The sequence below is a fragment of the Coregonus clupeaformis genome, chromosome 14 (assembly GCF_020615455.1).
Source record: "Coregonus clupeaformis isolate EN_2021a chromosome 14, ASM2061545v1, whole genome shotgun sequence".
Taxonomy (NCBI): Eukaryota; Metazoa; Chordata; class Actinopteri; order Salmoniformes; family Salmonidae; genus Coregonus; species Coregonus clupeaformis.
The window spans coordinates 21763913-21780395 of NC_059205.1; the positions used below are offsets into that span (position 1 = coordinate 21763913).

At 40.2% G+C, this 16483-nt stretch overlaps 1 protein-coding gene and 1 non-coding gene across 2 annotated transcripts in view; one reads left to right on the top strand and one right to left on the bottom strand.

Moving 5' to 3' along the window:
* Positions 1-16483, top strand: part of LOC121581360 (ankyrin repeat and BTB/POZ domain-containing protein BTBD11-A) — a 301845-nt gene that overhangs the window by 68302 nt on the left and 217060 nt on the right. The window lies entirely within an intron of this gene.
* Positions 15255-15332, bottom strand: trnak-uuu. The gene has a single exon. It is a non-coding gene; the product is annotated as a tRNA-Lys (tRNA).

Genomic DNA, 16483 nt, shown 5'->3' on the forward strand with positions numbered 1-16483 from the left:
CACCCAAATAAAATGAAACAAATATACTCTAGCCTTTTAAACGTAACTTTCTGCAACAAAAAATTCACTCTCAACAATTTGTGTACCTGCTCTCCTTCCAGTCAAAGAAAACACTTTTTAGTCAATTTCTTTAGATGAGGTGCGGCGGTGAACAGCAATTCAAGTCTTTCCACAGATTTTCAATGGGATTCAAGTCTGGGATTTGGCTGGGCCACTCAATGACTTTCACATTCTTATTCTGAAGCCATTCCAGTGTTGCTTTGGCTGTATGCTTGGGGTCATTGTCCTGTTGGAACGTAAATCTTTGCCCCAGTCTAAGGTTGTTTGTGCTCTGAAGCAGGTTCTCATCAAGGATTTGCCTGTATATGGCTCCATTCATTGTTCCCTCTATCCTTACCAGTCTCTCAGTCCCTGCAGCTGAAAAGCAAACCCATAGCATGGTAATGCCACCACCATGCTTCATGGTAGGGATGGTGTTAGACGGGTGACGAGCTGTGCCTGGTTTTCTCCAGACATAGCGCCTTGCATTCAGGCCAAATAATAAATTTTTGTCTCATCAGACAACATAATATTTTGCCTTATGCTCTGTCTTTCATGTGCCTTTTTGCAAACTCCAGGCGTTCTGTCATGTGCCTTTGTCTCAGGAGTGGCTTCCGTCTGGCCACTGTCCCATAAAGCCCAGATTGATGAAGTGCTGTAGAGATTGTTCTCCCATCTCAGTCATCTCAAGTTGTACTGACCCCAACCCCCCTCATTAAAATACTCTGTTCATTCAGAACCTGTAATAAGCTAGTTTATATCTTGGGAGATATTTTATACCCTTTGCCTCAGCTCTATAGGTTTTGATTCACATTTGTGACCGACCGCCTTGATTCGGTCTTGTGTAGCAAAATTTGAAATTGTGTTTTTACATTGGATAAAATCAGAGACACAGAGCTACAAAATGGTATTTCATACACTGCATTTGAGGAACAATGGGAAAATAATTCCGCTTTGAAAGTTGATAAACTTGTAACCTCACTTTTGAGAAAATAGCCTTTTGAATGTTTTGTTACCAACTGGAGAGCTCTTCTTTGTCTACACCCATTCAGTGTTGTTCACACCCTCTTAAGCTTTAGCCCCACACATCTCTTTAAAGGTTGATCTGAGCATTCTCTCCTAACAACAGCAGTCAAGCACCCAAGCAAACTGGCTAACTTGCTAGCTACGTCCAGACACAAATGAGAGAACAGCTCACTGACCATTATTCGCCCTAGCAGAGCTGGTTAGGCTGTTGTTATGTTATCCAGAGCATTGGCGACTGCAACTGTGCTGCTGGCAACAATTTACGAATATTCAATGGGTGTTGAGCATTCGTAAATTTGTCAGTTATTCTGCAATATGGCACACTCAGACGACAGTGCTCTGAAATCGGAGTAGATAGCCAGAGTGAATTTACCAGCTACGTCTATCAACAGTTGTCAAAGTGACATTCTATTGAAGGGTGTGCTCGTAAATTCAATCTGGAGTGCCAGAGTGTGCTCTGGGCATTCGTAAATTCAGACCGTTGTCAGATTGTCCATACTTCAATTCAGAGAGTTTTGCTTTCAAAGCGTTCAGAGTGCACATTGGACGCTCTGGCCGATGAGTAGGGTTGATCCGAGCGTTCTGACCTCACAACGGCAGTCAAGCACCCAAGCTAACTGGCTAACATTGGCTAGCTTGCTAGCTGCTTCCAGACACAAATGAGAGAACACCCCACTCTGACCATTTTACTCGCTCTAGCAGAGCTGGTTAGGCTGTTTTCATGTTATCCAGAGCGTTGGTGACTGTAACTGTGCTGCTGGCAACAATTTAATTATGCTTTTTTGCTGATGTTTACTGACACCGGCCATGTTCAATGGGTGTTGAGCATTTGTAAATTCAGCAGTTATTCTGCGCTCTGACACTCAGACATGCTCTGAAATCGGAATAGATGGCTAGACTTAATTAAAAGCACCCGAAATGGTTACTTGCATAGTGGAGTCTTTTGTTAAGACATGTAGCTAGCTAGCTAGGTAAACAAGTATCCATAATCCCAACTCTGCAGGTAGCTAACCAACCAGGTTCAATGTTAGCTACCTAACATTAGGCTATAACTAGCAAAGCAAATGGCTCTAAGATACGAATAATAAGATTGTACATGTAACGTTAGCGAGCCAGCCAGCCAGCTAACGTTAGCTAGCTAACAGTACACTAACTTGAAATGAAACCACTTTCTGTCAAAATTAGAAATGTGTAATATCTGAAAATGTAGCTAGCTAGACTATCTTACCGTATACATCATGGATGGACGCGTCTCCCTGTCACGGATGCCATGGTTACCCTTAGTTTTGAAGATGAAATCCGGAGACCTTTGTTTTCGCCATCTCCTTAGCTGTCATACTCTAATTCCACTGATTTCAAAACACAGTCCTCCAGAAAGTGGAGAGCAACACTTACAGTGAGGGAAAAAAGTATTTGATCCCCTGCTGATTTTGTACGTTTTCCCACTGACAAAGAAATGATCAGTCTATAATTTTAATGGTAGGTTTATTTGAACAGTGAGAGACAGAATAACAACAACAAAAAACATAAAAACGCATGTCAAAAATGTTATAAATTGATTTGCATTTTAATGAGGGAAATAAGTATTTGACCCCCTCTCAATCAGAGAGATTTCTGGCTCCCAGGTGTCTTTTATACAGGTAACGAGCTGAGATTAGGAGCACACTCTTAAAGGGAGTGCTCCTAATCTCAGTTTGTTACCTGCATAAAAGACACCTGTCCACAGAAGCAATCAATCAATCAGATTCCAAACTCTCCACCATGGCCAAGACCAAAGAGCTCTCCAAGGATGTCAGGGATAAGATTGTAGATCTACACAAGGCTGGAATGGGCTACAAGACCATCGCCAAGCAGCTTGGTGAGAAGGTGACAACAGTTGGTGCGATTATTCGAAAAATGAAAGAAACACAAAATAACTGTCAATCTCCCTCGGCCTGGGGCTCCATGCAAGATCTCACCTCGTGGAGTTGCAATGATCATGAGAACGGTGAGGAATCAGCCCAGAACTACACGGGAGGATCTTGTCAATGATCTCAAGGCAGCTGGGACCATAGTCACCAAGAAAGCAATTGGTAACACACTACGCCATGAAGGACTGAAATCCTGCAGCGCCCGCAAGGTCCCCCTGCTCAAGAAAGCACATATACAGGGCCGTCTGAAGTTTGCCAATGAACATCTGAATGATTCAGAGGAGAACTGGGTGAAAGTGTTGTGGTCAGATGAGACCAAAATCGAACTCTTTGGCATCAACTTAACTCGCCGTGTTTGGAGGAGGAGGAATGCTGCCTATGACCCCAAGAACACCATCCCCACCATCAAACATGGAGGTGGAAACATTATGCTTTGGGGGTGTTTTTCTGCTAAGTGGACAGGACAAGTTCACAGCATCAAAGTGAAGGACGGGGCCATGTACCGTCAAATCTTGGGTGAGAACCTCCTTCCCTCAGCCAGGGCATTGAAAATGGGTCGTGAATGGGTATTCCAGCATGACAATGACCCAAAACACACGGCCAAGGCAAGAAAGGAGTGGCTCAAGAAGAAGCACATTAAGATCCTGGAGTGGCCTAGCCAGTCTCCAGACCTTAATCCCATAGAAAATCTGTGGAGGGAGCTGGAGGTTCGAGTTGCCAAACGTCAGGCTCGAAACCTTAATGACTTGGAGAAGATCTGCAAAGAGAAGTGGAACAAAATCCCTCCTGAGATGTGTGCAAACCTGGTGGCCATCTACAAGAAACGTCTGACCTCTGTGATTGCCAACAAGGGTTTTGCCACCAAGTACTAAGTCATGTTTTGCAGATGGGTCAAATACTTATTTCCCTCATTAAAATGCAAATCAATTCATAACATTTCTGACATGCATTTTTCTTGATCTTTTTGTTGTTATTCTGTCTCTCGCTGTTCAAATAAACCTACCATTACAATTATAGACTGATAATTTCTTTGTCAGTGGGCAAATGTAAAAAATCAGCAAGGGATCAAATACTTTTTTCCCTCAGTGTATATTGAAAATTGGTGCAACTTTGAATGATTTTATGTGTGGTATGATGCTGGTTAGCCTATTGCAGATCTGGACAAACGATCCACCTCCCATTATTGTCACTATGAATGGTGGATAGAGGGCAGGATAGACAGTTAGATTAGTAGACTATATTGACCTGTATAAGTGATCTAATTATGAAAGACTAGCTCGTAATTTTGAAATAACTGAAAAAAGTATTGTTGTCTATCAACAATGACAAGCCACCGGGGTCTGACAACTTGGATGGAAAATTACTGAGGATAAATGCGGATGATATTGCCACTCCTATTTGCCATATCTTCAATCTAAGCCTACTAGAAAGTGTGTGCCCTCAGGCCTGGAGGGAAGCAAAAGTAATTCCGCTACCCAAGACTAGTAAAGGCGCCTTTACTGGCTCAAATTGCTGACCAATCAGCCTGTTACCAACCCTTAGTAAACTTTTGGAAAAAATGGTGTTTGACCAGATACAATGCTTTTTTACTGTAAACAAATTGACAACAGACTTCCATCACTCTTATAGGGAAGGACATTCAACAAGCACGGCACTTACACAAATGACTGATGATTTGGCTGAGAGAAATTGATGATAAAAAAAAATATATATATATATTTGTCATTTAGCAGACGCTCTTATCCAGAGCGACTTACAGTTAGTGAATACAATTTTTATTTTTTTATATTTTTTATACTGGCCCCCCGTGGGAAACGAACCCACAACCCTGGCGTTGCAAAAGCCATGCTCTATCAACTGAGCTACATCCCTGCCGGCCATTCCCTCCCCTACCCTGGACGACACTGGGCCAATTGTGCGCCGCCCATGAGTCTCCCGGTCGCGGCCGGCTGCGACAGAGCCTGGATTCGAACCAGGATCTCTAGTGGCACAGTTAGCACTGCGATGCCTTAGACCACTGCGCCACTCAGGAGCTACATAAAAATCAGTGAGTGCATACATTTTTTTTCTTCATACTATGTATGTATGTCAATCTCTCATGGCTCAAAGTGGAGGAGAGATTGACTTCATCACTACTTGTTTTTGTAGGAAGTATGTTGTATTGTAAGAAGTATGGATGTTGTATTGTAAATATGTGATAGTGGAGTAGTGGCATGAGGGAACACAGTAAATGTATTGGGTAAAGTGTTATGAAATATAATGTCATGTAATATTTAAAATGGTATATAACTGCCTTAATGTTGCTGGACCCCTGGAAAAATGGGTAACCTTAAAAAATACAAATACCTGTAGTATATTTAGCGCATGGAAGTACCAAAACACCTTGACATAGGGGAGGTGCATGCAAGCAGATGTGGACATTTGTCTGGGATGGATGAAATTATATAGTAAAACCTGCAAAAGGGCAAATGTAAACCAGGGGGGAAGAAACACTACTTTCCCTGTGCCCAATAAAAAAAAAACACAACCCTCCCCAAAGCAAAAAAAAACAAGTTTGACAACCTACACCTATTTTGGACAACTGTCCCTAAGGCCTTAGTAACCAGGGATAGACAGGCATTATTCAGTATGCAGATGGAGGTAAACTTGGCTGCAAACTTTCCAACTGCTCCAAAAAATTTACCTCATCTAACTTGTCAACACATGGCCCATTTCACTGTAATGATGTAAACTGTCATTCTCATTATTGAAAGTAGCTGTGTCAGAGACGGTAGAGCAAGCTATTTGTTACACAGAAAGACAAGAGCATAGCTTCTCTGAATATTCAAATGTGGTAGATGCCATTCACTGGAAGTAGAGAGGCTTAGAGGAATATGTTTTTCTCTCTTTTCGTGGAAGTGAAATAACTTGCATTCATTTGCATTACATGGACATATACATTCATTTTTATGGTTTATTAATGAGGACTGTCTCTTGTTGGACATTATTGCAGGTTGGTGGAGTTTGTTCTTGGAGGAATGAGTATGATAGCTGATGTTACAAGGACAAAAGAACAGCAACTTTCTTTAAGCTGTTGAATGGGTCACTTTTGAATGTGAGTGTCTTTTTCATGTATAGTCAGATTTTTTAACAGTGAGGGTTTTTAGTAGGTGCCATTGTAATACTGTAGTTGTCCTGGTTTTGAACATCAACTTAACTAATCCTATACATTCCCTCTGTAGTGTGAGTGGCAATGCTCTCTAACGTCCCCCTTGTGAGGTGTTTAAGAGGAGTTTCCCACACCGGGAAAAACAAGTTTGTTCTCTGCCTCCAGTCTCTATTTTGAAGGCCGTCATAATCACTTTGCCCTCAGTGAGAGTGGTTGTGAAGGCGGATATAGCTCACACCTGGAGCCAAGACCACTGGCTGGCAGGCTCTCTGCCCTGTGAACAGCTTGTAAAGTGCCTGTGCAGATGTCTGGTTAGGTCAAGTTAGGCCGCTGATAGTTTTTTTCCATGTCCCTGGCAATTAATGCGGTCTTAATCAAGATCTATTAATTCATTATTGATGAGCGAATAAATTACTTTGTCCTTTCATTCTCACCGTTACCTGTTGAAACATGCCTTAAATTGCTTCTGTAAATGGCCTCTTCCATCGAAGGATAATCCTCTATCACAGGATGAGGCCAATGCGAAATGCAATAAATAAATGCGTCTATGGTGTGGCTTCCACTATAACAGGTGGAAATCCTGTAAACTCACCATCATATGCATGGTTACAGTAAAAGTGGTGCTTTTCCCTGCTCAACCAATCATACAGCTGCTGGGTAGCTCTCACCTGTTGCCATGGTAACCACCTGTTAATATTCTGGGAGCGTTTCTCTCTGACAAGAGACCGCTACTCGCTACAGAAGAGAAATGGATTGGATGTTTCCACCAGAGAATAAGGAGCTCTGCAGAAGAGCAGAAGTTAGAGAGCAGGACTTGCAGTCACAATGTGACGTTCATTCCACGACCTTGGAAATGGTAACCTTGACTGAACAGTATGGAGCAGTGTGTTTGTTAAAGCAATTAGTCCAATGTGTCTTCCCACTACACTGCCATTGATCCTTTGAGCATCTGTGAAAGGATCATATAACTCTGATAAGGAGGCAGCGATTTTCTCTACTATTTTGGACTGAGAGGAGAAGCTCTCAGAAAGAATAGGCATTTATCTGGCAGTAAGGTGGGGGGACATTGATTCCAGATTCCAGCCAGATCTCCGACTCGCCACACAATCCAATCCAATTTCCCCCTCTCTCCCATCAATAAGCAATTTTGTGAATTTCAAAGGGGGTCCACGGACAAAGAGACTGATAGACAGAAACATATAATAAGATAGTTAATGAGGAGAAACCCTGAAACACATACCACACAACGTAACAAATTGCTATGAAGTTACAACATAAAATCTATAGTTAGCTACTGTAATTGTATATTACAGTACAGTACTGTAAAGAGCAATGCATTATGGGGGCTCAATGGCATTCCAATATACTGCCATAAAATTGCTGTAATTGTACAATACAATTTTACAGGATTAGCTGTTTTTGCTGTATATTTACAGCAGCATACTGTGAATTATGGTGCATTGTGGGAAAATGTTGTGGGTGGGGGAAAAATATTTGTTGCACCCATTAGTGAGAATAGTGAACCCCACAGAATACAGTACCATACCGTATTTTTGAAATCTAAAAACCTTTTCCTGTACATCTACAGTAACTTACTGGCTACTGTGCTGTCATTAATTTACTGTAATTCAATACCACCCCACAGAATACAGTACCATAAGGTATTTTATTTTTTGCATCAAAAACTTTTTGAACACTAGTGGGTGCATGGTATTGTTGTTTCTGGCTCATTAACATATTTGAGGCTCATTAACTTGTAAAAGGCTATATTTGTTGCACTCATTAGTGAAAATGCTGTACCAATTTAACTGAAATGTGGTAGTAGTTCCCTAACAATGTAATGTACAGTACCAGTCAAACGTTTGGACACACCTACTCATTCCAGGGTTTTTCTTAATTTTTACTATTTTCTATATTGTAGAATAATAGTGAAGACATCAAAACTATGAAATAACACATATGAAATCATGTAGTAACCAAAAAAGTGTTAAACAAATCAAACTATATTTTATATATGACTTTCTTCAAATAGCCACCCTTGACAGCTTTGCACACTCTTGGTATTCTCTCAACCAGCTTCATGAGGAATACCTTTCCAACGGTGTTGAAAGAGTTCCCACATATGCTGAGCACTTGTTGGCTCCTTTTCCATCACTCTGTGGTCCGACTCATCCCAAACTATCTCAATTGGGTTGAGGTCGGGAGATTGTGGATGCCAGGTCAACTGATGCAGCACTCCATCACTCTCCTTCTTGGTCAAATAGCCCTTACACAGCCTGGAGGTGTGTTGGGTCATTATCCTGTTGAAAAAAATATTATAGTCCCACTAAGCCCAAACCAGATGGGATGGCAAATGGCTGCAGAATGCTGTGGTAGCCATGCCGTTTAAGTCTGCCTTGAATTCTAAATAAATCACAGACAGTGTCACCAGCAAAGCACCCCCACACCATCACACCTCCTCCTCCGTGCTTCACGGTGGGAACCACACATGCGGAGATCATCCGTTCACCTACTCTGCGTCTCACAAAAACACTCAAATTTGGACTCAACAGACCAAAGGACAGATTTCAACCGGTCTATTGTCCATTGCTCGTGTTTCTTGGCCCAAGCAAGTCTCTTCTTCTTATTGGTGTCCTTTAGTAGTGGTTTCTTTTCAGAAATTCGTCCATGAAGGCCTGATTCACACAGTCTCATCTGAACAGTTGATGTTGAGATGTGTCTGTTACTTGAACTCTGTGAAGCATTTATTTGGGCTGCAGTCTGAGGTGCAGTTAACTCTAATGAACTAATCCTCTGCAACAGAGTTAACTCTGGGTCTTCCTTTCCTGTGGCGGTCCTCATGAGAGCCAGTTTCATCATAGCGCTTGATGGTCTTTGTGACTGCACTTGAAGAAACTTCCAAAGTTCTTGACATTTTCCAGATTGACTGACCTTCATGTCTTAAGGTAATGATGGACTGTCGTTTCTCTTCGCTTATTTGAGCTGTTCTTGCCATAATATGGACTTGATCTTTTACCAAATAGGGCTATCTGGTCCTCTGTAGCTCAATTGGTAGAGCATGGCGCTTGTAACGCCAGGGTAGTGGGTTCGATCCCCGGGACCACCCATATGTAAAAATGTATGCACATGCACACATGATTGTAAGTCGCTTTGGATAAAAGTGTCTGCTAAATGGCATATTATTATTATTATTATTATCTTCTGTATACCAACCCTACCTTGTCACAACACAACTGATTGGCTCAAATGCATTAAGAAGGAAATAAATTCCACAAATTAACTTTTAAGAAGGCACACCTGTTAATTGAAATGAATTCCAGGTGACTACCTCATGAAGCTGGTTGAGAGAATGCCTAGAGTGTGCAAAGCTGTAATCAAGGCAAAGGGTGGCTACTTTGAAGAATCTCAAAAAATCTCAAAAACACTTTTTTGGTTAATCAAATCACATTTTATTTGTCACATGTGCCGAATACAACATGTGTTGACCTTACTGTGAAATGCTTACTTACAAGCCCTTAACCAACAATGCAGTTCAAGAAATAGAGTTAATAAAATATTTACTAAATCATCTAAAGTAAAAAAATCAAATCAAATCTAAAGTCATACAAGAAAATAACATAACAATAACGAGGCTATATACAGGGGGTACCGGTACCGAGTCAATGTGTGGGGGTACAGATTAGTCGAGGTAATTTGTAAAGTGACTATGCATAGATAATAAACAGCGAGTAGCAGTAGTGTAAAAACAAGTTTGGGGGGGGTCAATGTAAATAGTCTGGGTGGCCATTTGATTAATTGTTCACGTGATTCCATATGTGTTATTTCATAGTGTTGATGTCTTCACTATTATTCTACAATGTAGAAAATAGTAAAAATTAACAAAAACCCTCGAATGAGTAGGTGTGTACAAACGTTTGAATGGTACTGTATGCATTTGGGCAGGTATCGATCTCCTGGCATCTACCAAACCCAGATTTGTCTATCGGACTTCATCACTCCAGAGAACGCGTTTCCACTGCTCCAGAGTCCAGTGGCGGCGAGCTTTACACCACTCCAGCAAACGCTTAACATTGCGAATGGTGATCTTAGGCTTGTGTGCAGCTGATCGGCCATGGAAACATTTACGTGGGAAACAAACCCACATCCCTGCTGGCCAAACCCTCCCCTACCTTGGATGATGCTGGACCAATTGTGCGCCGCCCATGGGTGTCCCGGTTGCGGCCGGCTGCGACAGAGCCTGGACTCGAACCAGGATTTCTAGTGACACAGCTAGTGCCTTAGGCCACTGTGCCACTTGGGAGTCAAACCCATTTCAACTTACAGGCAGCTCTAGCAGGGCAGAAATGTGACAAACTGACTTGTTGGAAAGGTGGTACCCTATGACGGTGCCACGTTGACATTCACTGTGCTCTTCAGTACGGGCCATTCTACTGCCAATGTTTTGTCTATGGAGATTGCATGGCTGTGTGCTTGATTTTATACACCTGTCAGCAAGCTCTGGTAGTACAGTAACTTACAGGAAGCTGGTGACAAGTTACTGTGGATATTACAGTAACGTATTTGGCACTAGGTAGAGATGGGCAAAGATACATCAAAAGGTATCTTGTTACAAATATAACATTCTTTGAAGACCAATGTATCCTTAACTACGACAACATTCTCAGTAACGGTAACATCATCTTTCTACTTGCTATGACTGTGATATGTGTTATTTTTTATCAACCTCAGTTTAATACGCTGACTGTAAGTCACTCTGGACAAGACCGTCTGCTAAATGACCAAAATGTAAATGTCCAAATTAAAACTTCCAACGCACACTGATGGGTATTATTCTAATGATCTCCATCTTCATTCTATTTGAAATTCGATCATTAGAGTAATACCCAGCAGTGTGCTTTGCAAGTGTTCATTTTTACATTTACATTTACATTTTGGTCATTTAGCAGACACTCTTACACTCTTACTCAGAGCGACTTAGAGTCAGTGCATTAAACTAATGTAGACAAACAAGAACATATCACAGTCATAGCAAGTAAAAAGATTGTTACTGTTACTGAGAATATTATTGCAGCTAAGCGGGCTAGTTGCAAGTTTATTTTTATATTAGAAAATACAAATATACAGTGGGGGAAAAAAGTATTTAGTCAGCCACCAATTGTGCAAGTTCTCCCACTTAAAAAGATGAGAGAGGCCTGTAATTTTCATCATAGGTACACGTCAACTATGACAGACAAAATGAGAAAAGAAATTCCAGAAAATCACATTGTAGGATTTTTAATGAATTTATTTGCAAATTATGGTGGAAAATATGTATTCAAACCAAGCTCCTTAGCTATTGCAGATTCAGTCTTCCCAGCCTGGTGCAGGTCTACAATTTTGTTTCTGGTGTCCTTTGACAGCTCTTTGGTCTTGGCCATAGTGGAGTTTGGAGTGTGACTGTTTGAGGTTGTGGACAGGTGTCTTTTATACTGATAACAAGTTCAAACAGGTGCCATTAATACAGGTAACGAGTGGAGGACAGAGGAGCCTCTTAAAGAAGAAGTTACAGGTCTGTGAGAGCCAGAAATCTTGCTTGTTTGTAGGTGACCAAATACTTATTTTCCACCATAATTTGCATATAATTTCATAAAAAATCCTACAATGTGATTTTTTTGTCTCATTTTGTCTGTCATAGTTGACGTGTACCTATGATGAAAATTACAGGCCTCTCTCATCTTTTTAAGTGGGAGAACTTGCACAATTGGTGGCTGACTAAATACTTTTTTTTCCCCACTGTATGTATTCTAATTAAACATTTACAAAATACATGAATTGTACTTCAGGCCAGTGAAATACAAATTATAAAATAGGTATTGAAACTATTGAAATACATAACAGAAATACTGTCCATTATCGGCACTAGCTGACTGTACTGTAATTATGCAACAGATTACTAACCACTGTGCTTCCAGTAATGTACTGCAAATTCTACAAATACATCATGTTGCTGTAATCATGTGTTACAGTAATATACTGTAAATTTGTGTTTCAGTAAAGATCCTGTAAATCTACAGTAATTTACTGGCTACTGTTCACACACACAACCTCTAACCCTAATTCTAACCGTAATGCTAACCGTAAGCCTAAAATAGCATTTTTACAAGTGAGGACCAGCAAAATGTCCTCACTTCTCTGAATTTAAGTTGGTTTACTATTCTTGTGAGGACTTCTGCTACTCACAAGTATAGTAAAATGTGTACACACAAACCCACACACACACAAACACAAATAGTGTCTTCCAAGAGCTGCTACATCTACTCCTCAATGTGACTTCAGTCTTTACAACATCAGGAATGTGTATCTGCGTAGATACACATTCCTGATGTTGTAAAGACTGAAGTCTCATTGAGGAGTAGATGTAGCAGCTCTTGGAAGACACTATTTGTTTCTTAATAACCACAGATATAAAATATAACTTTTCAGTGTCTGTTCTATTGATTAAGAAAGTTGAGAGTTTTTAAAAAAAATCCCTGGTAAGTGGTGAATTTCCTATATAAACTTTTAGTACAAAACCCCAAACCGGTAAGACTTGAAACACAGCAAGTCTTATATTCAAAATCTTTAATTGTGCATAAGTTGAATGCACCAATTTGTAAGTTGCTCTGGATAAGACGTAAATGTAAATGTATAAATTTTGTTTGAGGACATCTTTCACCTGTCACGACTTCCTCCGAAGCTGCCTCCTCTCCTTGTTCGGGCAGGCTTCGGCGTTCGTCATCTCATCATTCCATTTGTTTTGTCTTGTTTTTACACACACTTTTTACACACACTTCATACAGCATCCCCTCATCAGTCCTTGTATAAGTATTCCCTCTGCCCCCATGTCTTTCTGTGTGATTGTTTTCATGTAGAGGTGATGATAGCTCGGTGGAGCTTTATTGAATTGTATCAGCGGGATATTCACCCGTGTGTTTTGTTTTCGCCAGTGTGCCGTTATACCGCACTGTAGTGTTTTACGCAATGCTGCGTACCACTGTATCTGCCGAATAAACGATTTATTCTGTGATTTACCCTCCTGCGCCTGACTCCGTCCAAATCATCCGCTACATCACCACACAACCATTGATCCAAAATATGTTTACTGTGAAATACCATGACAACGTTTTATTTAATCATCAAAACACAATATAATGATATCTTTTCAATTTAGTTATTTTAACAACTAGTTCATTCAATAGCAAAAAATATACATGTTCCTAAATTGCTCTTTGAATGTAATATGCTACAGTACTGTAAATTACAGTACATTACACTGTTTTCAATTTGTTCGACATGGTGGGATCTTTTTGTTTCTGTCAAATTAATTATGTGAGAAATCCGGTGGAAACGCCGTCATGCGCAAATATTGATATAATAACCATCATATTAAAGTAAACTTGGAGTCACGAGATTATATGGTGTGTGGTCCTCCCACTACGACTCGGGAAACCATGCAGGTTATTAAGCTACAGATTAAATAAATTATGATGAACTTCACAGGGTGGTGAAAGTGCACAGTGATGAGATTGATATTCCTTTCCAATAAATATTGAGGGTGTTATTCTGGTGACATGATCATTGATGCTTGGCTGCCGTTTGACAAATAAAAATAATCTTGCTCTTATCCATAATAATCTCATACCCCTTGACTTTTTCCATATTGTAAATAGGCCACACAGGAACATTCAATGTATCTTGGTAAGTAACTCCAGTGTATATTTGGCCTTGTCTTTTAGGTTATTGTCCTGCTTAAAGGTGAATTTGTCTCCAAGTATCTGTTGGAAAGAAGACTGAACCAGGGTTTCCTTTAGTATTTATCCTGTGCTTAGCTCTATTCCGTTTATTCTTATCCTTGCCAATGACAAGCATACCCATAACATGATGCAGCCATGACCATGCTTGAAAATTGAAGACTGGTACTCAGTGATGTGTTGTGTTGCTCAAAGGGATATTCAATGTCTGCTTTTTATATTTTTACCCATCTACTAATACGTGCCCTTCTTTGCGAGACATTGGAAAACCTCCAGGATCTTTGTGGTTGAATCTGTGTTCGAAATTCACTGCTCGATTGAAGGACCTTACAAATAATTGTATGTGTGGGGTACAGAGATGAGGAAGTCATTCAAAAATCATGTTAAACACTATTATTTCACACAGTGTGTCCATGCAATGTATTATGTGACTTGCCATAAGAAAGGGGTTGAATACTTATTGACTCAAGACATTTCAGCTTTTAATTTTTTATTAATAAAATAAATGTCAAAAACATAATTCCACTTTGACATTATGGGGTAATGTGTGTAGGCGAGTGACACAAAATCGCTATATAATCCATTTTAAATTCAGGCTGTAACACAACAACAAAAAAATTAACAAGTCAAGGGGTGTACATACTTTCTGAAGGCACTGTATCTAATATCTCTGTGGCTGGTCTTTTCAAATCAGTCCATGAAATCAACAGAATGTAGATGACATGGCACATCCTAGGTTTGCAACAACTGCGGTAATTCAGTGGGCAAGGTTTTGGTAAATATGCAGTGACCTTTGTAATGAAAAACTTGAGCTTGCCTCCTTTTCCACAAAGCTCAAAATCCAAGCAAACAGAGCAAACAAACAACTGCAATGGTCTCCAGCATCTTGACATGCGTGGAGGCATGACTCCTGAAATCCCTTTAGTTTCTCGAAATGCTCCTGAAATTCTAAAGTGCTTTGTATTTGTGACTCGTTTCAGGAAACTAGGCGTATGTTGCATGTCACTACTTCACAGGAGAGGCATTTGAACATAAACATTATTATTTTTATCAAAATGCATTTTTTGATGTAAATACGAATAAAAGTTGTTAAATTACGAGCCTAGTTGGTTTAGCCACGGAAAAAGACAGGAACCTTCCCGCTAGCCCTGATTAGCTGAGGTTATGGATGGGCTGGACATGCCGAGAGATGAGTTTTGGTCTGCCATGTAGCGTGCTTCTGTCTATAACATGAGCTGCTCAGTAAATGTATGTAATCCTTTCTAACACAGCTTTTTTGAAAGATATTTAGATTTTAGTCATTTAGCAGACACTATTATCCAGAGCGACATACAGTTTTAGTGAGTGCATACTTTTTCATACTGGCCCCCTGTGGGAATCGAACCCACAACCCTGGCGTTGCAAAAACACCATGCTCTACCAACTGAGCTACACGGGGCCATATCATGAACAACTGAAAAAGTATTGCTAACGCTCTCCACTTTCTGGAGGAAGATTGTGTCATGCTGACGCTCTCTGACTCTGAAAATGAATCAGACGATGAGGAAATCCGTAATTTAGGTAAAAACATTTTCATTGAACCAGACATTGTAGAGTCTTCTGCAACGGAAATGTGTTGTTGTCAGTGAAGAAGTTGACCGAGTTTTGAAATCAGTGGAATGCCCGGTAGAAGCAGAATATAAGAGCTAAGGAGATGGAGAAAATTATCGCGTTTGATTGCAAATATGCGGAGGGAGTTGAAAGAGCACACAGAAGGCTATTGTATAAAACACCTGTCTCCGGATTACATCTTCAAACTGAGGGCAACCATGGCATCCGTGACAGAAAGGGAGAAGCATTCATCCATGTATACGGGTAAGAGAGTCTAGCTAGCTACATTTTCAGATATTATACGTTTCAAATGTAGTCAGAAAGTCGTTTTCATTGCAAGTTGAAGCGTACTGTTAGCTAGCTAGATAACGTTAGCTGGCTCACAAGCTAACATTATGTGTATGATCTGTGTAGTAATATTATTAATATCTCAGAAATCCATTTGCATTGCTAGTTACAGCCTAATGCTAGCTAGCTAGCTAACATTGAACCTAGTTGGTTAGCTTTAGCTACCTGCAGATTCATGCATTGTAGTACCATTATGAGTTGGGATTATGGTTCATTGTTTAGCTAGTTAGCTAGATACATGTCTAAACAAAAGACTCCACTATGCAAGTAACCATTTCACTGTACCGTTTACACCTTCTGTATCATGTGCATGTGACAAATAAACTTTTAGTTTATTTGATATAGTGTGAGTTTACCGGAGACGGTAATGTGAAGAACAACATAACCTGCACCAAAGTCAAATTAGGCTATAACATTAGGCCAACGAGACAGTGTCCAAGTTCTAAAATTCTCTAGTAGAATGCCCTGCTTTTATTTTGTCACGTTCACATTCACAACCATAAGCTATTTTCGGTAATTAGTTTGTAATAATGAATAAAATTAGCTAAAGTTAAGACGTTGTCAGCTATGAAATTGTCTTTTTTTTACTGGCTAACAAGCTGGAAATGAACCAAAACATTTAGTTGCCTGATTTGCTAGATTGACAATTTATG